The sequence below is a fragment of the Amblyomma americanum genome, chromosome 2, assembly GCF_052857255.1.
Source record: "Amblyomma americanum isolate KBUSLIRL-KWMA chromosome 2, ASM5285725v1, whole genome shotgun sequence".
Lineage (NCBI taxonomy): Eukaryota > Metazoa > Arthropoda > Arachnida > Ixodida > Ixodidae > Amblyomma > Amblyomma americanum.
In genome coordinates, this window is record NC_135498.1 from 26,848,195 (window position 1) to 26,872,237 (window position 24,043).

Genomic DNA, 24,043 nt, shown 5'->3' on the forward strand with positions numbered 1-24,043 from the left:
ACTTATAAATTTCCAAACAAGTTTTCACAAAGCACGGCCCCCGCTGGGTTAAGATAGACACGAAGAGTAAGTAGAGATGGAAGCAACTGTAGGCGAACAACATAGCCTCGATAGAATGCACGCGCTTGTGTGCACTTACGTGCAATCGATGACAATGCACTTCAGCCACACTCGCACGCACAGTATATCGAGCGCCATCTGCAAGTTTTGTATCAGTATTTTTGTTCCACAGCGAAAGCGTCGGGTAGGAATTCGGCGCCACGAAACGAAGCCCCGGGCAGAAACTTTCTGTGAGCGCGCGCCCTGATCAAACACGCTTGCAGAACTCCTGAGATTTCGCATAAACGTATGCGTATACGCTGCCCCAAAGGAACGTTCCGGGTCAAAGCAGAGTTTGTCGCTGAGCCAACGAGAGCTTCATGCCTGCCCTGTGCTGCACTCGTGTCTCGCCCGGGGGTATATATGTTCTCCACGCTTTTTCTAGCTGTTCAAGACGCAGCGTGCTTGATTGCACCAGCCGGACCTGGAGCTACACCAGTGCAGGTTAAGTTGTACTCTACACCGGAGCACCAGAAAAAGAGGTGCCCCGGGGCACGACTGTGTTTGCTGAGCAGGCGTGCGTGTGCGACCTTCCCAGGAAGTTTGAGCATTTTCGAGCCGATACAAACGTTCTTGGGTTTGATGTAGCGGCGGATTTTGTGGCGCGAATAAATGATTCACGACGCATTTTTCAGACGGCGGCCGTATCTGTCTGCCGATCGAAACGAACTAGACGTCGACACGTGCTGGTGATTTACTTCTTGTGTTTTCGGTTGTAGTGGTATCGTCGAATAATTCTTGCTTCGTAAAGTTCCTCTTCTGCATTTCCTTAATATAGTATTTCTGATAGGTGAATTTTGTGCCTGTAAAGTTGACGAGTTCATGGTGTGGTTGGTCGTAGTGCACAATACAGGAACACAAAGCGCAGAAGAAAACAAAAGAGGCAGAACTGAATCCGGAAATGACTCAACTTGGATATTTACGACAGGTGTAAAGACGCGTTAATCACTACGGCGCAAGGGCACACGTGTGCAAATTTTGTTTGAGAATTGCATTAGCAAGGCCTTTTGACACTTTTGTGAAGGTCACGGAGCATATACTTAACGCTATGGCAGAATATTGAATTTAGAATGGGCGTGCCTCGGCACCACATATACTGCATAGACGTTGCTATGTACAATACATGCGAAAATTCGCTGCTGGAGCAGAAGAATTTGTGCCTAACTTAGCATTTTTTGTCTGAAAAAAAAAGGACCTGCGATTTCATTTTTTACTCGCTATCGTGCCTGTATTGGTTAAATGCGATCACGTGGCACCGAAGATACGGAAAGACAGAGACATTGAGAAGACTAGTGAAAGAAGAGATACTTTAGCCGCCGTGTAAAAACCATCCACACTCTACTCGGCGTTAGGAAGAGCGGTTCAAAGACCGGGAGAAAGGCTTTAGCACAAGAGTGAAAAAATTGGCGAAAAATTAAAATGTGAGGAAAAAGAAGAATCCAGTTATAGAGTCGGTGGCACGGAGGAAGACTACAGAGGAGTGGAAACTCCGCTCTCACAAAAGGTCACAAGCCCGCGGCGCCATTATCATGCTGGCGGCGCCTGGAGGCCTGGAAAGAAACTACTGCCGTTTCGGTTGCCAAGGCAACCGGTCGAGCGTGTTGCTCCCGTTCGGCCGCGCGCCTATGCTCACTTTCTCCCTGCAACGCTTGTAACCGCTTTTGCAATTATGGAGACGAAACGCTAAGGCGCCCGTGTGCTGTGCGAAGTCAGTGCACGTTAAAGATCCCCAGGTGGTCGAAATTATTCCGGAGCCCTTCACTACGGCACCTCTCTCTTCCTTTCTTCTTTCACTCCCTCCTTTATCCCTTCCCTTACGGCGCGGTTCAGGTGTCCGCCGAGATGTGAGACAGATACTGCGCTATTTCCTTTCCCCCCAAAACCAATTATTATTATATTCGAACAAAACACCTGCGTCCCATCTTAGTGTAGCAAATTGCGAAGGAGGCCGCACTGCGCGTAGCAGCGCTGTTAGTATTACGGCCCCCGAAAAGGCACCGACAAGAACTGTTGCTGTTTGACTTAAGGGCGCAGAAATGCAACGTCACGGAGTGCCCGCTGAAGCAAACACCCGTGTCGTCTGCTTGTCGTCTGCTTTGAGCGCGCGCCGGAGCCGCCTGTCCGGGCGCTGCATTTTTTTTTTTTTTTGCTGTTGACTGACTGCTGCTTCTACGAGGCGCCGCACGGCGCCGCCACTGCATACGGCCCCGTCGGCGTGTACAATTGTGACTTTATCTGGTTGCCTGCGCTCGCTCGCGCTGACGGGAGTTTCACCTCCTATATAGTCCTGCTCCGTGGTCGGTGGCCATAGTGAACACGTTTTAAAACTGAGTTTTGGCGGGCTCACACACTAAACCATTTGCTGCAGTCTGCTCAGTTGAAGAGGAACAGGAAGCCATCTGGTCCGGGGCTGACGGTTGTCGGTGATAGTGAGCTTCCCAACGAGATAAGACATGTCTTGAACAAGGGCACTAACTTTAGTCATGAGCCAAGGGATGAGGCACATGAGTTCCTGGCTCTGAATAGGCGCATCGCTGTAAAGGCTTCAGAAGAGAACCAGGACAGGCGCCTACTCGATGGAGTGGATGCGCTGATAAGACTTCAAGCAGCACCGTCACCAAGTTTGGCAAGGATCCCAAGGCAAAAGTCGTGTCATAATTATTTCAGACAGAACAGTCTATGGATTCTACGAGCTGACAAGGATGGCGGCTTTGTGGTGCTATCGGAAGAGTTCCGAAGAAGAGCAGGTGATGCGATTGCCAAGAACTTTAACATTTTAAAGGCCAGTGAGACGAGAGTGAAAGGCAAGGCGGCCATGATGTGCAGGGACTTGGAGTTGAACAGGCTGGCCAACGGCGCTGTTAGCAGCAAGAGCAATGCTCTCACTCTATTTTTTGCTTCCAAAACGCACAAAACGTCGGTGCCGTTTAGAACAGTAGTAAGTGAATATGGTACGTGGCAGCATATCCTGAGCAAATACCTGCGGAAGTACCTTACTTCTCTTCATAATCATGATTCGTTTTGTATAAAAAACTCAGTTGATCGATGCTGCTAGGTTTCTTCAGGAAAATTCTTCGATTGGATATATGCGTTCAGATAGATGTGGAGGACTTGTATTACTGCGTGTCTTACGATGCGTTGTTTACCTCTGTAAGAGATTCCATAGAAAGTACTGGTGCAGTTGAGTTCCAGAACGCCTCAGGCGTAGCCAATGTTTTGAAAATTTAGGAATTTTACCTTAACGTGACGTTTGTATCTTTTAACAGGAGTTTTTATCCACAAAAAAATAAAAAAGGGGATCTGCATTGGATCTTGAGTAGCCACGGTGATTACTAGCATATTTTTAGTCTATATTAACCGCGCCCTAAAAACGATGTTTAGCAGGGAAGGGGGTGTTAGGTTGACGATTTTTTGATAGATTTAAAAAAAAAAACTGAATCAGGTGACCTACACCGATGCTGTAAGCAATGTTTTACAGATCTTTAAATAGATCGGAAAGGTGTTAGTTTCCACGCATGAGATGCCCTTGCAGGAATGTTTACAGTTTTTAGACCTGAAACTTACTTTGAAGAAAAACATGTATGTTGGCAGTATGCCCCTCGAGCTAGGAAGCAGCTGCTACCGCATGCATCGACTCATTCAAAGACAGTTAAACGCGCTATTGCTGATATTTGCTTCGAACCTGCACTCGTGAAGTCGTGTCAGCATGGTATGCAAGGGAGCTTTGATGCGCAAGTGGATCGATTGGTGTGGGCCGGATTCCCAAGCTCGGTAATCACAGGCGTTGTTGAAGCCCTCCTACATAAAGTCAAGGGCGCCATGTTTAAGCGGCCGTCAGAGCGAAGGAAGCAAGCTGCGAAACCCGGAGTTGTTCCGTATGTGCACAGGGTGGTCCACAACGTAAAAAAGGTGGCGAACAGACATGGCGTGCCTTTTCGGCTCCACGGAAGCTTGCTCAGCTCTGCGCACGCGCAGCGAGCGATGGAAAGAGGAACGGCTGCAGCAAAAAACATGGCCATCACTTCGTGAACTGCTGCACCGGTGTGGTCTACGAAATACCACCGACATGCGGGAAGGCCTATGTGGGCCAAAAGGGCACGTGTATCAACGACCGTGCGGCAGAGCACGCGCGCTTGCTCAAAGGGGTATATAGGAGGTGGCATCTACCCATACACTACGCAAGGTGCAAGGTGTGCCACCGAGCGGCAGAACACAATGCGGGGGAAAATTGCGAGCACTGCAAAAAGTGTGAACCACGACTTGATGAGGTAAAGATTCTGGGCAGGAGCGGTGACAGTAAGGCACGGGAGGTTTTAGAGGCGTACCACATAAGAAAAAGAGGAAAAAATTGTGTCAGCGATACATGTGTGAACCTTTTCAAAGCCGAGATTTCATGTCTTGAACGGTTTTGTTGATCGCGCATGAGATTTCTTTCTACGCATGCCTATAGGTTTTCTGTATATTTGCTCGCTTTTCAAACAATAAAGTCAGATGAAGTTAGCGCTTGTCCTACCTCGTTGTTCCGCTGTGTGTGTGTTTTTTCGGCGCTACTGTTTTCCGTTTCTCGAGTACAATGAACCGTCTAGCCCACATAGAAGTTCTTCTAAACTATAAGCTGTGTCCGGTGTTTTCTTGTGTCCGTGTCTCGAAGAAAGCGCCTGCATTCTTTATGAGGACCATACGCAAACTAGCTCAACTTTCGGCTCTGTTGCAATTTTCAGCTAATGCATTTGAGGAGAGCGTGCTGCTGACGGGCTAGTTGCTGCTGCTTGCTTGATTTGAAGAAGAAAGCGCAGAAACTCGACGAGGGACAAAAGACATATAATACTCTCGTAAGGGTTACTACCAACTGTTTATCAAGTTGCAGTACAAGCCGCCGCGGTGGCTCAGTGGTTATGCGGCTTACAAGAAAGGCACGGGTTCGATCTCGGCCGCGGCGGTCACATTTCAATGGAGGTGAAATACTGAGGCCCGTGTACTGTGCGATCTCAGTACACTTTAAATAACTCCAGGTGGTCGAAGTTATCCGGAGCCTTTCACTACGGAATCCCTCATAGCCCGAGTCGCTTTCACACGTTAACGTTACCATACAAACTATATATAAAGTGAAAGGTGAGCATGCGCGGAGAGGGGCAGTTGAGGTACATCAAGCAACCGCGGTTTTTAACAAAACAGATTTGAAAAAGCAAATTCAGCAGAACAAATGTGTACAGACGTATCACTCATGCAATGATCCGACAACTTTTTGATGTGATAAGTCTCTAGCGGAAGCCTAGCCTTCGCATTCCTGCTCCTACCAGAAATCTTGGTATTCTCCAATCTTGTCTTTTCTGACAGTGAAAGCGCTCAAAAAGTCAAGGGCGACAGTATAAGAGAGACATACGAAGCGCTTACTTGCAAGTCATTTTCTTTCATGGGAAAAACACTTTTATACTCTTCGTAATCACCTGCGCATGCTTAAGAGACCGTTTCCAACGAGTAATGACTGACACATGTTATCGGGCGACCCACGTGCCCGAAGTAACATATGACATCTCTTTTCCGGACAACAAAATTGATGGAGCGCTTACGCAACCGACGCCAGCTCGTGCTATCTTTAAAGCCTCCAGACTATCTCGCGTTATTTGATATTTGCTTTTAAGAAGCATTTTACATGTTTTCACAGATAAACAGTGCTGTGCGATGTGAGTGCCGGGTAAAGAACCCCAGATGGTTGAAATCATTCGGATGTATGTATGTATGTATGTATGTATGTATGTATGTATGTATGTATGTATGTATGTATGTATGTATGTATGTATGTATGTATGTATGTATGTATGTATGTATGTATGTATGTATGTATGTATGTATGTATGTATGTATGTATGTATGTATGTATGTATGTATGTATGTATGTATGTATGTATGTATGTATGTATGTATGTATGGATGGATGGATGGATGGATGGATGGATGGATGGATGGATGGATGGATGGATGGATGGATGGATGGACGGACGGATAGATGGATGGATGGATGGAGGGACGGAGGGACGGACGGAGGGACGGACGGAGGGACGGACGGGCGGACGGACGGACGGACGGACGGACGGACGGACGGATGGATGGGTGTATGGAAAAACTATTTTCGTCAGAACGCATGAGCGGACGATTCCGTGCTAGATGGCCATCAACCCATGGCTGACGGCGACCTGGGTGGTCCACTCCATGCACGGCCCTGGTCTGGACGACCGGTTCTGAGCTGGCCAACACGGCCTCCCACTGCTCGAGAGAAGGATGACGCGTAATATCCGCCGGTGGCGGCGCTATGCTACAGCTCCATAATATGTGGTCATAGGTTGCCAGTTCCTGGCACCATTTGCATTCCGGCTGAACGTCCGGGTAGATTTTGTTTAACACGCATGGCTTATAGAAAGATCTCGTCTGCAATCTTCGCCAGACGCTTTCCTGCACCTTCACGCCAGCCGAGTAGGTGAGCCGGACGTTCCGGGGAGGTCCACGATAGATGGGCTGGTGTGCTTTCACGACATTACTAACCATTACAAAGTTGAGCGGAGAATATACCCGCCCCGCCTTGAAGCAATTCCACATGCGCAGATGTAGCTCACACCCGATCTGCTAAATTATTTAATGATTAGAGCGAAATTCTCGTACCGAAGGTCAAATATCGCAAAGCAAGTGCGCCGCTTGTGAAAGCTGCCCGAATCGCTTGCGATTCGCCATACGCCTGTTTCACATCTAGGGGATACTACGAGATACGCAGCATCGCCCTCTTTTAGTCGATGCTAATAATAATAATAATAATTGTTTTTTTCGGAAAAGGAAATGGCGCAGTATCTGCTTCATATATCGTTGGACACCTGAACCGCGCCGTAAGGGAAGAAATAAAGGAGGAAGTTAAAGGATGATTGAAGAGAGAGGTGCCGTAGTGGAGGGCTCCGGAAGAATTTCGACCACATGGGGATCTTTAACGTGCACTGACATCGCATAGTACACGGGCGCCTTAGCGTTTCGCCTCCATAAAAACGCAGCCGCCGCGGTCGGGTTCGAGCCCGGGAACTCCGGATCAGTAGCCGAGCGCCCTAACCACTGAGCCACCGCGGCGGGTTTAGTCTGCTGCATATTTGAGAAATGGGAGCATGATGTGTGGGGCCGAAGCCTATACACCATGACAGCTGCCGTAACGCCGCAGGGCCCACATATCGAAATCAGGCACTCTGATTGGTTGAAAAACTCGGGCACCTCGCTTCATTCAGGTGAAGTTCTCGGCGCTTCCCCAGACATAGCTATGGGCCAGAGCGGAAGCTTGCTGGGCGTCACTGAGCTAATATAATGCCCAGTCCCGCCAATAGTTCACAGCCCAGTTCATAGGTGCCGCCACGGTCGGCCTCCTCCAGAACATAGCTGTTGGTTGTGCGCGGATTTTGATTTTCAGTTTCCTAACTCAACGATTATAGAGCTCTGCTGCTGGTTGTCTCTGTGTCTAGCTACTTGTATGGAACAGCAAAAAGAAAAAAGAAAGCCGCGCTTCCGTTCTCTAAGCAAACGTAAGTATCGTTTTTTTTACACAGAAACAAATAAAAGGATACCAGCATTCCCTACGTCCTTTTTTTTTCCCCTGAACAGCAGATAATAAGCTCTCGCTCTTTTCCACGATTTCGCATTACGACGAGCGTTTCCATCGTGCAGTCGAGACCGGCGCCCACCATTCTCTTTCCCTCCTCCTCTTCGTTCATGCAGATGCACGAGGAGCCCAACTGGACGGACTTAATCTTTGCCCATATAGGAGGAGATCCGAGGGGTTTAGAACAAAGCCGCACGTGTCTCGTTTCTGCGCTGCTTTCGGGGATTTATGAATGTTGACCCCGGGGCTTCTGCTGCTGCGTCTCAGGAGAACACTCGGGCGAACTAAGGAGATCAGTGAAGCTGCACTCCGTTTGACTGCGGGAAGTGAAGAAAGAAAGGAAGAAAGAAGGTTTAAATCTCTACCACTCTTTTGTTTAAACTGTCGTAAACATTCACGGCGTACAACTCGAGGGTCTCCGAACTTCATCTCTTTGTTCCGCCATTAAAAGTAAAAGCGTTCGTACTGGAAGGACGCGCAGAGCTGCAAGCGATGGCACAGGTCGCTAGCCGCGACTGCACTACGCCTTTCTTTCCTCTTCAAGATTGCGCTTCGCTGCTCAAGGATGCCAAAGAATTTTAAGCAAATCGAGCAGAAGTGACCTGCCCTGCACTCGACGGTTTCGTACTTCCCTCCTTCATCGAGTCTGGCTCTGTCTTTATTTAGGGAGAGACGTTCTTTGTTCTTTATACTTGAACGAAATGCATCTCTGCCTCTCTCTTTTTTATCCTTTATTTCCCTTTCTCTCCGAAAAATCACAAAAAAGAACAAAGGCCGGCCCTTCAGCGTCCGTCTCGTCAAATCACCTGCGTCCGTTCACGTGACGTCATTGACCACGAGGCCTACAATGGCGCTGAATTCTGTTCAACCCGGGTTGGTTCTCACCGCGCTATACGTGCGCCACAGAATGAACGGCGGTTATGACGTCACGCGAACACCGCTAACGAGAATCAAGAGGACTTGCTCGCGCATTGTTCTTTCGCTTCAAGAAAAAAGGAAAAAAGCACAGGGCTCAACTCGGGCGCTCGAGTCTGATAAAAAGAAGGGTGGTGGGACGAGCTGTGCCTTGCGGAGTGGGGACCGGACGTGGATCAGACCGGACGGACTCAGTAGCGGTCGGGCGACGAGCCAGTCGAAGGTGAGTTCACGCTTCTTCAGTGCACGTCCGGCTGTGACGTGGTGGCGGATGATTAATAATAATAATAATTGGTTTTTTGGGGAAAGGAAATGGCGCAGTATCTGTCTCATATATCATTGGACGCCTGAACCGCGCCGTAAGGGAAAGGATAAAGGAGGGAGTGAAGGAAGAAAGGAAGCGGATGATTGACTGAGCAGCGATATGCGGTATTCCATGGAGTTTCATGCTAAAGATTCTAGGGGCAAATCTAGAACTGTATGGCAGTTAATTCACTATGGGAATCATGGTAGAGTACATGTGTCGTTATTGACTTTCTTTGGGAAGACGCTGCGGCTTGTTATACTAAGCTTTTTAGGGCCATATAAATCTGTGTAACACCACGAATTTGTAGAACATCTTTCTTCTTCTGCTCGTTCTATGATGAAACATGGGGTCCCGCAGTGCTACGAAGACCGCGCACCGTACAGTCCCAGATAGCGAAATTAGGCAGGCGCTCAGAATCGCTTGGTGCGTTACAAGCATGACCTTGCGGACGAAGTCGCGGGATCGAATCCTGACCGCGGCGACTGCTTGTCGGCGGAGGCGAAATGTAAAAACACTGGCGTGAGCCCAGGGAACCGAAACTACATTACCCGCCGCGGTGGCTGAGTGGTTCGGGCGCTCGACTACTGAGCCTCCGTACTCGGGTTCGAACAGGACCGTGGCGGCCGCGTTTCGATGGAGGCGAAACGCAAAAGGCGCCCGTGTGCTGTGTGATGTCAGTGCAGGTTGAAGATTTTCAGGTGGTCAAAATTATTCAGGAGCCCTCCACTACGGCACCACTTTCTTATTTTTTTCACTTACACCTTCCTTACGACGCGGTTGAGGTGTCCACGGAGATGAGACAGTTACTGCGACAAGTTCTTTGCTTAAATACCACAGTTTAAAAGTTGTATATTTTCTTCTGATTTCTTTGATTATTCACGTCATTCTGAGTACGCCGATTAAGTAGGAGGAATAAAACAAAGCCAGAATTACATGAATGTATTATTAGTCAATGAGAGAGAGTTGGTTTTTGGGGAAAGGAAATGGCGCAGTATCTGTCTCACTGTCTCACACATCGGCGCGCACCTGAGAAGGAGGATGAACTTTATTTTCGTCGACAAAAGTAGCAGATGGTGTGGGGTTATAGCGTTCGGCGACTTCTGGGGCTCTTGTCACAACCCGGATCTGTGTGTCCGAGTCGGAACTGAGCAATGCGGCCTCCCACTGGTCTGGATTCGAGAGCTGCAAATCTCGCGGAGGGGAGTCGTGAGGACAAGCCTAGAGTATGTGGGATAGAGTGGCATGTTGGCCACATAGTTCACAGGAGAGAGAGCTAGCCTCTACCGCAGTGACAGAAGGTGGACTGCAATCCCCTTTTGTATACTGAAAAATTGAAAATGGTTGTTGGGAGAAGGAAATGGCTCAGTAACTGTCTCACATCTCGGCGGACACCTTCTGAACCGCGCCATAAGAGAAGGGATAAAGGAGGGACTGAAAGAAGAAAGGAAGAAAGAGTTGCCGTATAGTGGAGGGCTCCGGAATAATTTCGACCACCTGGGGATCTTTAACGTCCACTGGCATCGCACCCGCCGCGGTGGCTCAGTGGTTAGGGCGCTTGACTGCTGAGCCGGAGTTCCCGGGTTCGAACCCGACCGCGGCGGCTGCGTTTTTATGGAGGAAAAACGCTAAGGCGCCCGTGTGCTGTGCGATGTCAGTGCACGTTAAAGATCCCCAGGTGGTCGAAATTATTCCGGAGCCCTCCACTACGGCACCTATTTCTTCCTTTCTTCTTTCATTCCCTCCCTTATCTCTTCCCATACGGCGCGGTTCAGGTGTCCAACGATATATGAGACAGATACTGCGCCATTTCCTTTCCCCCAAAACCAATTATTATTATTATTAACTGACAACCCACAGCACACGGCCACCTATGAGTTTCGCCTCCATCGAAACGCGGTCGCCGCGGTCGGTCTCGAACACGGGTATAGTCAATGAATAATGTGGTATCAGTGCAATCAAATAAAGGCGACCGTTGTTCGTTGAGCGCGTATAGCCCTTCACGATCGATCGACTGTAACGTCAGCCGCCAGGTTCATTCGAGCAGACTAGCTAAAGAAGGAGAAAATCTCACTCCGAAAATATCCGACAAAAAGAGACACGTTCCAAAATTAACAGCCACATACAAAGCGAGCGCTAGACAAAACGATTTCATTTCGCGTTTTGAGAGAGCACCCGTCGAAACTCGTGAATTGAAATCCTCTCGCATAAGCAGGCTGTGGCGCAATCACGACACTGCGCGGTTGCAACAACATCAGTGTTTCTCTTTCAGAGAACGGGGGTCGATCATCGACCGAAGTCTGCGTGCGCTCCCAGTGGCGTAAGCAGACTTGCCTTGCGAAGGTTCTGAGGCGTGTCGGTCACGCGGTGGTCTGCCGCTTCTCACGGGAGCTAGAGAAGGGAAGTGTACTGTGGCAGCGCTTACATGAACTCGATAGAATTTGAGTCTACTTTCGAAGGAAAGTGTAAAAATATCCAGGTAGAGAGTAGAGGACCACTCGCGTTTTCTCAAAACGTGGTTTTTCCCTTGAATAGTCGAACCCGACCGCGGCGGCTGCGTTTTTATGGAGGAAAAACGCTAAGGCGCCCGTGTGCTGTGCGATGTCAGTGCACGTTAAAGATCCCCAGGTGGTCGAAATTATTCCGGAGCCCTCCACTACGGCACCTCTTCTTCCTTTCTTCTTTCACTCCCTCCTTTATCTCTTCCCTAACGGCGCGGTTCAGGTGTCCAACGATATATGATACAGATACTGCGCCATTTCCTTTCCCCAAAAACCAATTATTATTATTATTATTATTATTATTATTATTATTATTGAATAGTCGAGAGAGAAAAAAATTGCAGTGGCTTAGCTCGGCTATGCCAGGATATACGTAGCGCGAGGTATACGTTTCCCTGACTGAGCTTGTTTTTTGGAAACTCGAATGATGTGATCAGTCACACGACGGGCCTTCACATCCTCTTCGGTTGGTTGCCGTTGACCGATGCCTTCCGTAGGCTCCGTCTCGGCGGCTATGCGCCGTCTATTACGCTCGTCAGTCTGGCGTCTCCGTTTGGCAAGGCGTTCCTCTCTCTGTTCGGGCGTCTCCGCTACACTCTTCGCCTTCTGACGCTCATTCTCTGTTTGTTGAGTAGCCAAGTGCCAGGCGACAGCCTCAGGATCGGAAGAGTTAATCTTCTCTTGTATATACCACCTCTGGCCAGAGTGTCTTTATCTTTGTTGTTAGACACGTCCGCATTAGTTCATGCTTTGTATGCCGATTCCGTTTGTTTTTTGTAAGATTAGAAGATGTTAATATTCCTCCCTTCCGGTAATAAATTTCAGTTGAAGTCAGCGCCTTGTGCTGTCTATTCTCTCCCTTTGTCCGTGTTTCCTGCGCAGCTGTGAATAACGAGTACCTTGAGTGCACCGCTACAAGGGTTAAAAGAAAACCACGCGTCCTGACGTCTTTTTAGCAAGGCTGTACATTTCCGCTACTTACAAGCGGCAGCTGTTCACAAGCCGGTCGTGTCAACTTGTGGCCTGAGCCAGTCGCAGGACCGCTGAGGCCACATTTCGCCATGAGCGTGAGACGCGGCCCGCACGCGCCGCCGGCGTGTGGCTCCTCTTTCTGGTACACGTGCTCGCGGACTGCTGCTGCATCTTTATTTGGCTCGAGATCTCCTCCTGCAGATGATAGGGTCGCGGAAGGTCTAGTGTGCATATATCGGGGAAAGCTTGTCTAGCGGCCTCCACAGCTCGGACCATCGGGCCACCAGCCGTGGCCAAAGAAAGGTCCAGGTCGTGTTCGGACCAGGTCTCTGGAGCACCCGCAGTTGGTCAAGGAGGGCAACCACGCAAGATTACGTCATGCAGCGTGTTTGGACACGCTAAGAGAAAGAGAGAGAGAATGACAAAGAAAGGGAGAAAGGAAAGAAAGACCGAACAAACGGGCGCCCTCTTTCCTTCCAGCGGCACGCATAGAGGGGGTGGCAGCGATCTAATCGCTCTGTTGCTGCCGACGCCGGCGGCCCGCAAAAAAAAGGAGGCGCCAGACGAAAGAGAAGACGTAGTCGTCGTCGGGCTCGCCGGGAGAGCCTCTGTATAATTCTCGGCCGGGCTCCGACTGTCGCTGCAGCGACGACGTCGACGCTCGTCTTACGACACTGGGGGTTGGGGAGCAAGCGCTGGAGACGGAGGGGGTCCTGGCTTACTACTACGGGCCTGCCCGATGAAGGAGGAGGAGGCGCCGTGCTCCGATAAGATCGCCGCGCCATCTGCACCTTTGTCAGAGGGCGCTCGCGCAGTCGCGCCATAGACTGACTGTCCAGCGGTCGCGGTGTGGCGGCTGCTGTCACGGAGACAGCTGGCTGGGGCGCTGCCGGCGAGTGGCAGCAGCTGTGCGGCGGCTCTTGCTCCCGAGCCGAAAGGGGAACTGCGGCACGTGGTGTAGAAAACGGAAGCTCGCGCCGCACAGCTGACAGTTCCTCGTTGCGAGAGAGTGACGGAGGAGGCTGGCGTGAAATGTAGGTGGGCAGTGCAGACTGGCGTCGCGGCTTTTTGAGGGGCTGAATATTAAAGCGAAAGCTTTATTTGCCGCGAACTTGCGATTTCGCCGTGGCGGTGCTCCGAGGAGGCACATGACGTCACAACGCGCGCCTCGCCGCGGAGCCGAACCGGCGGCGGCTGGCGCACACGGCGCGCGTTAAGCCGGAGGATAAACACGCATTAACAGAGCCTGCGCTTAACGGCTAACCAACGTATTCGGTGGCGGCATCTATGGGAGCCACTGAAACCCCCCACACACTAAATGAATAAAAAAGAAACAACCTGTGCTGAGGCTCGGAATCGGACCAGGGCACTTGGCGTTTGAGGCGGAGACGCTACCACTCTGTCACGGCGGCTGAAGCTTTGACAATGAACAAAGGCACATCTAGTGAATGCACTCTTCCAATGCAGAAGTCTCCGCGCTTTCGCTACGTATATCCTGGCCTAGAAGAGCTAGGCAATCAGCATTTTTATTAAAATTTCTTTCCTCGTGGAAGAGAGAGTGAAAAACCGATGAACGGTCAGTACAGCTAGCTGTGAATGAGCGTAGTGTATATGGGTAGGATCTCGGCTGCGAGGAGGGTAACAGCTTCCGAGAACATCGCTGGAGGTGTTGTTGCCCAGGCAGAGCTGGCGTATGCGGCGTTGTGCATGTATTGCCGCACAATTCAAAACAATTGAAGATAACAGACCATGATGTGCTACGCCGTGTCCAGTTCTTCCTCGAAGGCGCCAGGTTTTATAGAGGAGTGACTCGTTCATTTCCAGTAGCTAACGTCAGCTGGAGGTACGCCTACAGCCAGGAAAGCTCTTCGTATTCACCTACTGCGGGGCATTAGAGCAGGAACGTAGGCTCACTTATGGATTGAAGATTTTTGGTGCACAAGCACCACTCATCGAGACTAGGCAACGCTGCGGTGTTCTTCACGATTTCTCTGGAAAGGGCTCATAATGTAATATCTTCTTTCATGTCTGGGGATTTGAGACTGGAAAGAAATATCGTGGCTTCCTGTGCCAACGGTCGCTATGATGCAGCCCCTATTTCTGATCTGATGGAAACACTACACCCGCTACTGATTTCGTTCTCTATCTTAGTAGTGCTTTCCCAACTGGTCGCGTTTCAGAGGAGAAGGGACGTGGCGCTATGATGACACAGTAATGCGGAACAGCTCTAAAGAGAAACTGTTCCATCCAAAAAGGGCTCCTTGTCAGCTTGGTTGGTTCTCATAAGACCCTGGAAGAAGAATAAAGAACAGAAAAGAAGATAACATTGTAGAGAGAGAGAGACGTTCCTGCCAGGAAGAAAGAAAAGTGCACAGGCCTGCTCACTGGCTCAAGCCCAGCCACAATCGCTACCACGTGCAGATAGTAGGAGAGTTGAAAGATGGGATAGAAAGACAAGATAGTAAAGACGCGCTAAAGACAAGGCCGATCCCGGAGGCAGTGCAATACCGGGCCAACCGGTGGCGGGAGTGAAGCATCCTTCGAACTCTCCGCCACATTTCCAAAAATAAGTCCAATTGGACCTGTAACAGATACTCTACGGGGTCCGGAGATTGTAGAACATTGTAGAACACGTGTCACCCCTTTTTTTTCATAGTGCTGCACGAGTAGTACTTTCAAAGTTTTAATTCTACAGAGTCAGTTTAATTGAATGTACTTTTTGTTATCCTGTTGTCTACGCTGCTCCAACATCATCTCAAATAACTGCTTTAATCTTTTATCCTGCTCTCGCGCACACTCTTGGCAAGGGAGTCAGAAGCCTATATCGACTCGTGTTTTTCGGCGTCCAGAAGCCCACAACACTTTCCTTTCGGGCAACCACACCATCCTGCGACTCACTGTCACACTGCCGCAGCGATGTCATAATTTTAATAATAATAATAGGTTTTTGGGGAAAGGAAATGGCGCAGTATCTGTCTCATATATCGTTGGACACCTGAACCGCGCCGTAAGGGAAGGGATAAAGGGGGGGAGTGAAAGAAGAAAGGGAGAAGAGGTGCCGTAGTGGAGGGCTCCGGAATAATTTCGACCACCTGGGGATCTTTAACGTGCACTGACATCGCACAGCACACGGGCGCCTTAGCGTTTTTCCTCCATAAAAACGCAGCCGCCGCGGTCGGGTTCGAACCCGGGAACTCCGGATCAGTAGTCGAGCGCCCTAACCACTGAGCCACCGCGGCGGGTCGCTACAAGCTTTTGGCGGTTTCTTATCTCGCATCAGCATATCAGAGCAGGAAAGTGTTTCCCCAGATTTCACGCGCTCGCCTCAACCCAGCTGCTGACTCAGTTCACGCAATGCATACCGTGGTCTGGAGGTCACTGCGGAACTGCTGCTCGCTGCTTTATCGCTGCGGGCGAGCCCACCCGTTTTGTTTTTGCCTCCACGTGTTGCTGCACCGAGAAGGGCGCTAAAAATAGAAGCATTTGCTTGACGTTCATGTATTTCCGTTGACGTCACGGCCCAGCGGAAGTAGTGCGTAATGAAAAAATGCAACTGTCTTTACAGTTTGAAGTTTCCCTTATTTTGTCATTCCGGCCCTTAAGTAAACAAACCTCACGAACCGTAAAAGAGGCACAAATAGAATAAACTCAAGTACATTCTCTGATAAATATTTGCGTCACGTGGTAAGCACGGTGTAAATGCATATCGCATGACCATGCCGCCACGCTTTATCTTTTTTTCTTCTGTTAAACAGGACCCGGTATATCATGTATACATACACTGCATCAGACGACTACGTCACGACATAAGGGCAGTAAAGAGCCGGCGATACTAGCACCTCACCCTAAAATTATTAAACTTACTCTATGAGACCCAAAATAACAAAAGAACTTCCACTGTTAGCAGCGCTTATACTTCTGTTGTGTCCTATAAAAAAAAAAGCCCCGGTGAAGCCCTCCAATACTGACGCTAATCTCTCAGGCTGCACAATGTATGCCATGGAGCACTGCAAATCTTTTCTAGTGTTGTTATGTTCACTTAGATACGCGGTAAAGGGAAACCATGAAGTGAAGTCTCAAACTCACAGTGTGGCTTCCAACCGTAACGACGCAGCCGCAAAGTGGTAAAGACATGCACTTACAGCAAAAAGCTGTAACGACTCTGCCGTAAAGCTGCACGGTACAGCCTTAGAGCCGCACTGGTACTGTCGTGCATCAGTAACGGTACAGCCGTAACGATTAGCAGTATATTCACACCAGTACAGCCGTAACGGTGCAGACGGAAAGCAGTGACGCAGACAGCTGTAAAGCCTTAACTGCAATGACGTAATGCCGTAATGACACCGTGGCATGAAGCCGTAACGCTACCGCCGTAAAGCGTAACGTACACAGCTTCCAATCCGCACAAGTAAAAAGCCGACCAGGTGGTGGTGGCGGCGGTCAGGTAGTGGGGTTGCCCGGGGCTATCAGGTGGCCCCGCTGGCCAATGTGAGTATTGTCCAGGTGACTCGGGAAGTGGGAGCCCACGAGAAAGCCCTGGTATTAGTTTGTTTCCCTTGTAAAAATGGTCTGTAGACTGTCTATAGAATTCTTATAGACTCTATTGCCTTCATACGGATATTTCTTTTTACCTATTCATAGTTTGTTCAATGTCAATAGACAGAAGTCAATGGACATATCTCTATAGATTGTCCATAGAGTATTTATAAGATTTATATTGCCTATAGACTAGTCTATAGGATTTGTCTGTAGAAAGTCTATAGACTTGATAGACAAAGGCTAATGACAGTCTATAAACAGCCCAAAGCAACCTTTTGAAGGGTTCAACGGTCACTATTTTCACTAATGAGAAAATGTATGCTTAAATATTGATATAGACAAAAGGAAAGCAGTTTCTAGAAACCATGCCACGGTGTACGCACCTAAAGTCTGCTGTCGCAAGACAAAATTAAGCAATGACGTTTTATGGAAGTCGTCGAAACTGCGCTAAGCTGGTGAAGATGAAAACGGCTCGTGGTGCAAAAGAATCAGTCAAAAAACCAGCATATGTCGTGAGAGTTAAAAAAGTGCGGACGAGGATTAATAATAATAATAATAATAATTGGTTTTTTGGGGGAAAGGAAATGGCGCAGTATCTGTCTCATATATCGTTGGACACCTGAACCGCGCCGTAAGGGGAGGGATAAGAGAGGGAGTGAAAGAAGAAAGGAAGAATTAGGTGCCGTATTGGAGGGCTCCGGAATAATTTCGACCACCTGGGGATCTTTAACGTGCACTGACATCGCACAGCACACGGGCGCCTTGGCGTTTTTCCTCCATAAAAACGCAGCCACCGCGGTCGGGTTCGAGCCCGGGAACTCCGGATCAGTAGTCGAGCGCCCTAACCACTGAGCCACCGCGGCGGGTCGGACGAGGATTGCAGTCCCTAAAAATATTGCTTTTATTTGTCAGCTCTCATAAGGAAGTTACTGAATGACGTAAAAGAAAGAGAGAAGTATAGCCTGGACCAGCAAATGATTGCCTTGCTTAAAGCCAATATGAGATAGATGAAAACGAGCTAAACCCTTCAAATGAAAAAATGAAGGAAAAGCAGGGATTAAAAAAAGATACATACAAACCGAGAGATGCTGATACCAAGGTCTATGTCACCAAGATGTCGTTCCAGGATGAAAGAAAAGAAAACAAGAATAAGTTAGCGACAAAAAAAACAACTCCGGTCAAGGTTTTAAGAACACAAGCGTGTGGTTGACGTTCGTGTGATAGGGTTGACTTCGTGGCCCGAAGGATGCACCTTCAGATGCAGTGCCTAGTGAAAATATGCTACTGTCTCCACGATGCATGCGAGGTCGTTCTTGTTCTGCAGGTCTGAATCCTTGGTAGACAAACCTAAAGAAGCGTACAAAAAGCACCAAATAAAGTACATTTTGGATGCATTGCATGTGCAAGAAAATGCGCATTAAGTACACTTCCGTGTACTAATGCACATCTAAAGGAACCCGCTCTAAAATAAAATTTCCTGATGAATGGCGGCGGCTGGCAGAAATGGTACTAGGAGCGTATATTCGTTGAACCCGAGCGTGTCTCGCCGGCGTCGCGTTGCGGACTACGGCCGAGTGGTCTAATCGCTCACTCGGTTAGGCTTACCGCGCCGAAGCACGAAAGAGCAGCCCTTCGCTGTTTACGTACACGCGCCATTCAAGAAGCGTGAGCTTGACTCCTTGGCCGCTGGGGAGATGATAAGCTATATTTTTACACAGTGTCAGACCCCCCCCCCCCCCCCCCCCCCCCCCCACGGCACAGAATTATATATACTGAGTCTAGGGCAAAAGCGGCGACCACACTCCAATGCACGCCCTCGTCACATGCTTACTGAACGCGGCGGTAGCCACGGTTGCACCTCTTGATAGCCTACCGTTACTCTAAGAACCAATACAGTGCGCCTATTAGAGTATCAGCAGCGATTTTTTCTGATCACGTGATTACAGTCGATATCATGATGGCCGCTATTACCATTTAACTGAAACTTCGGGACAGCGCACTTGCGATATAGACCAATGCCATGTATAATATTGTCGCGAATCTTTGCAGTGTTTGTTCATTTTCAAAGCTGCCGGCACGCCGCTTTATCGCTTTGTTTGCGATGCAAGACGCGACCAGATTTATCTCGATTGATCGTATCCAGGCAGAGCTGATTCTACGTTGTTCGGGAGTGTTCTAGTAACTTTACGCGTTTTATCTCGAAAGTTCGCTATCAGCTTTAAATAGAGCACGGCCGACAGCGGCGGGCATTCTGTTCGACGACCGCCGAGCAGGCTTACAGCTACGCCGCCGCCGAGAGATTCAGTCCACTGTGGTAATTTCCTCAGGCTTCACACGTCGAGCCGCCGGCTGGACATCTCGGGTTTTCTCGCACCCTCCACCGCATTCAAGACAAGTATTACTGGACTGTCTGCCGATGTCGCACATTATGTGAAAACCTGCCGAGATTGTCAGCGACGAAAGATCCCGCCCACCTGACAAGCAGCATTTCTGAACCCTATTGAACCCTCATCAAGGCCCTTTCAGCAGATTGGCATGGACTTGCTTGGCCCTTTCCCCAAAGTTAACGTCTGGTAATAAGTGGATCATCATAGCGACCGACTACGTGACCCGCTACGCCGAGGCAAAAGCCCTACCGAACGGAACAGCAGCAGAAGTCTCCAAATTTTTCGTGGAGAGCATTCTTCTTCGACACGGCGCCCCCGATGTGCTCATCACGGACAGAGCAACAGCATTCACGGCGGAACTAACGCAAGCCACCTGCGCTACATCGAAACCAGCCACCGGAGGACAACCGCACCATCCGCAGACCAACGGACTGACTGAGCGCCTGAACAAAACCATCGCCGATATGCTCCCCATGTATGTCGATGCCGAACACAAGACCTGGGACGTCATCCTGCCTTACGTCGTCTTCGCCTACAACACCGCAGTGCAGGAGACCACCCAGATGACGCCTCTTAGGCTCGTCCATGGCAGGGAGGCCACGACCACGCTAGACGCCACGCTGCCCAACGTTACCAAAGAAGACAACGTCGACGTCGCCGCCTACCTTCAACGCGCAGAAGAAGCCCGAAGACTTGCCCGATTACGGATCAAAGACCAGCAGCGGACCGACACCAGACGCTACAACCTACGAAGACGCAACGCGGAATACTAGCCAGGAGACCAAGTCTGGGTTTGGACGTCCCTTTGCCGCCGTGGATTGAGTGAAAAGCTTTTGCGCCGCTATTTAGACCCGTACAAGGTTCTTCGTCGGCTAGGTGAACTGCGTTATGGAGTCATCCCTAACACAATGACTGCATCCCAGCGACGCCTCGTACGGCCAGAGGTTGTCCATGTCGTCCGTCTAAAGCCGTATTATGCGCGCTAAAGGACGCTGTGTTTCCACACTCCGTGTTTATTTTCGCACAATCCGTTTTATTTTTTCCTAGTCACCTTATTTGTTTTAATGCATCGGGTCGATGCTTCCTTGAGAGGGGAATAATGCCGCGAGTCTTTGCAGTGTTTGTTCAATCTTCAAAGCTGCCGGCACGCCGCTTTATCGCTGTTTGCGATGCAAGACTCGACCAGATTTATCTCGATTGATCGCATACAGGCAGAGCTGATTCTACGTTGTTACAGAATGTTCTAGTAACTTTTCACGCTTTATCTCCAAAGTTCGCTAACAGCTAAATAGAGCACGACCGACAGCGGCGGGCATTCTATTCGACAACCGCCGAGCACGCTTGTTGCTACGCCGCCGCCGAGTGATTCAGTCTACTGTGGGCGCAAGTCAGCCCAAATAAAGAGTTTTGTTTAGACACCATTTTCGCAGCCTTCCTGCTCTCCGGACTGCAGTCACCACTTCGTGACAATATAACGATTCTGCGACCATTTTCGTTATTGGCTGAAGCAGCAAAGGGCGAGAAATTAAAAAAAATGGCAGGGATTCCTGAGGGAATCTTTAAATCACATCGACCTGCGCGTTAGTTCTCGGCCTCATTTACGCTCAGTGCTTGCACTTCACGCCGCCAGGGCTGCGCTGAATGATATGTAACAACGACCGGAAAGCTAGCGTGTTTCGCTCGGGTCACGAGGCGGCTAGGCAAGCAAGTGCAAGTGATAGCGGGTGATCGCGCGTTTCAAACGCGCGCGCCGGGTTAAGAGTGCGAGAATTGGGCCTAGTTGGTTGTTCGGTGCCTGTTTTTGTCTTGTCCGTATAAAGTTAGCGCTTTACCACCACGCATCATGCGTGGCAGGCGTATTGTTTGATGGCGTGTCTTTGCGCTGTGTTATCACCTACAAAAAACACCGCATTTAGCATCCGTACAGATCTAGGAACTTGGATGCAGAAACGCGCAATCATCTGCTATCATTCGCGCTTGTTTGCCTGGCCGTCTCGTTACTCTTCAAAAACGGCGGCATGGCACCACCCTGGCCACTGTCACAAATGCAGGCAACGCTGCCCTGGCGGCACGAAACGAACTTGCAAGGCGGGGGCTGGACAAAGAACCGATGAGCAGACACCCCTTTGTTTTTGCCGCACATGCGCACGGGACGCATAACTCAAACCCAGAGCCTAACGTTAGATGGCGCTGACTTGCTCCGCAGAGCACCGTCAGCGCGCTCTAGACAGAGCTGCTCACCATTGTACTGTGACTTGCATCAGGGGCTTTGCACGACTTGCTCTGCGCACCTTGCTGCCCTGCAGTAATTAGCGCTGCTACAGAAATGCGCTGTCCATACAGTCGACTCCATATGTTCCATAGAGTGTCCATGTGAGCCATATGGAAAACAAGCAGCGTTAGGGTACTATCTAATGAAGAGCTTTTTAAGGGGGGAACCAGGCAGTATATGGCAAACCGTAGCGATGACCTAGTGGTTCTAGCATCCGCCTCACATTCGCGAGGTGCGAGGTTCGATCTCCAGCTCAACCGGCTACCTAGCGGTGGTACAATGTGTACAAGTTTTCCCTAGGCCTAGTGTTAGACTTGTTTAGAGGGAAATGCTTGGAAATGTCTTTTCTACCCCAATATGAGTCGACGAAAACACTTTGTGCCATTGCGTCCTTTGGCCACAGATTGCCTTGCGCCATACAGATTCATCATCATTGTCATCAGTATAGCTCATGACTGTCTATAGAAAATGCCGAGTTGACACCTTCAAGGCCTTCTTTGAGGTCCACAGCTAGATCCTCCAAGGTTTTTGTTTTCTGCACCAGTGCCCTAATTTTTTCCTCCTGTGAGCTCAGCTTTTGAGACTTCCAGCTTCGGCAACATTGAGAGGCAGAAGGGTGTATATATAATCTGCTAGATATACCATGTCATCTGGCCTCGTTGCGAAGAATGAACTCGCCGAAAGAGGGCGAACGGTCGCGCACATTTGGATCCCAGTAAACTGTTGATGCCTCTTATCCTCGTATCTCCTCGCTGCACAGCCTTCTTATTGCTTAATCGTGAAATGGCACTCAAGGACGAGAGCTCTCGCTGAAAGCGTAGAAGACTTTATCGCCTCTCTTCGCCATTGCGTTCATCACTTAAGCCTGCCATTTCAATGGAGCATGGTAGGCCATCAGCAAAATGACGCCATATAGAGAGCTTGGCGTGGCTGGTGTTAGTATTGATTTTATATATAAGTGGTTTTTTGTGACTCACTTTGGCACCCGCTGAACTAATTTCACAGAACTTCGCCTCGGCAGAACAGTTAAGGAATCGCAGTGTTCCAGGACAGCGGCCAGGTACCATACCCACTTTTACGTAATGTGCACCGCAGCGAAGCACTGACAGTCCTAGTGGCCAGTAGTGGCCACCGACGAGATATACTCTGGCTACTCTGGAAAAGTCAGCTCTTGCCAAAGTTAACTTTGTAAGTATCGCAGAAAGACTGAGAAGACACGTTTTCACCGTACACGAAACTCAGTGTGCGAGACAGAACGGCTTGCTGGGCAAGTTGCTAACTGTTCATCTTTGGTTTCAGGCGCGAAAAAAGACATAACACAAGGAAGAAAGACGGGACGGAGCGCCACTCACAGCATATTTATTGAGAGGGTGTGGCATCAAACATGGGCAACCTTTCATGAAGTGCGCCGAAGAAGTTGTCTACTAAATTCCCCTCTCGTGCGGCAGCTCCTGTATAGGGCAAACTGGGCGCTGCGTTAATGAGCGAATCAGGGAACACGAAAGAAACGTTGAGCAAGATAAAAAAAAGGTCCAAATATTCCTAAGCATATATGGTCCTGCCCGTCACGCTCTTGTAAGCCATGTTTTTCCGGTGCGCGAATTCTCTCAAAAAGCCAAGATACAAAAGCTAGGGGAATTAATCGAAGCTTTTTTTATTGCAAAGAAAGGAAGCATGTGCGTCAGCGACACGTCCATATCTTTGTATAAGGTTGAGAACAATTTTTTCGCCCGTTCGCTATCATATGAACTTTGAAGATGATAGCATTACTTGCGTGTAAGACGGTATATATTTGTGCGTGTCGCCTTCATTAAATCAGTTGTGAGTGGCTCTCCGTCCCGTCTTTCTGCCTTGCGTCTTTTTTCGCACCTGTAACCAAACATGATCTGTATGCGTGCTCTGGACTTTCTCGCCCGGCGAACTGCATAAGAAATTCTAAGTACAACGCTACTCCACGTGCTCACGAGGTGGAGGAAGACTTCGTCCTGGTTCAAGCGTTCCGTGTGACGAGTATTCTAGCCGACTACATAACTCACCAAAAACTTGCATCGTGCTCGGTAGAAATTCGGCGTCAGCCGACAAGGAGATGAACACCCAAAGTCAATCTCATGTAAATGTATGGCTCGTGGTTTGACGGTACCAGTCAGTCGCTCAACCTCGACTGAAGGCGATACATTAGCCTACTAAGGCTCCCATGTTCAGCTTTCCCGGGTATCAGCAACTAGTGCCATCTGCTGGTCGCCAGTAGCAAACACAGCGCAACTCAAAGGGAATATTTTAAGCTTTAATTTTTAGAAAACTAGAGAGTGCCTAGAAATTGTGCGCGTTCATGGCAATCATGGATGGAAGGTAGGAGCGTCCCCTTTGAAACGAGGTGGTGGCAGTTGCCTCCATGCTCGGCTGTTTTCTTTATTTTTGTTTAAATTT

The 24,043-nt window shown here is 49.4% G+C and overlaps 1 protein-coding gene and 1 pseudogene across 1 annotated transcript in view; one reads left to right on the forward strand and one right to left on the reverse strand.

Moving 5' to 3' along the window:
* The first annotated feature begins 8,780 nt into the window (after positions 1-8,780).
* The window catches only part of LOC144120837 (uncharacterized), a 37,243-nt gene continuing 21,980 nt past the window's right edge, over positions 8,781-24,043 (forward strand). The window contains exon 1 of the mRNA XM_077653594.1: positions 8,781-8,864. The gene's annotated coding sequence lies outside the window, so the exon portion shown is untranslated. The remainder of the gene's footprint in view (positions 8,865-24,043) is intronic.
* LOC144122235 (U2 spliceosomal RNA) lies at positions 14,893-15,031 on the reverse strand (annotated as a pseudogene).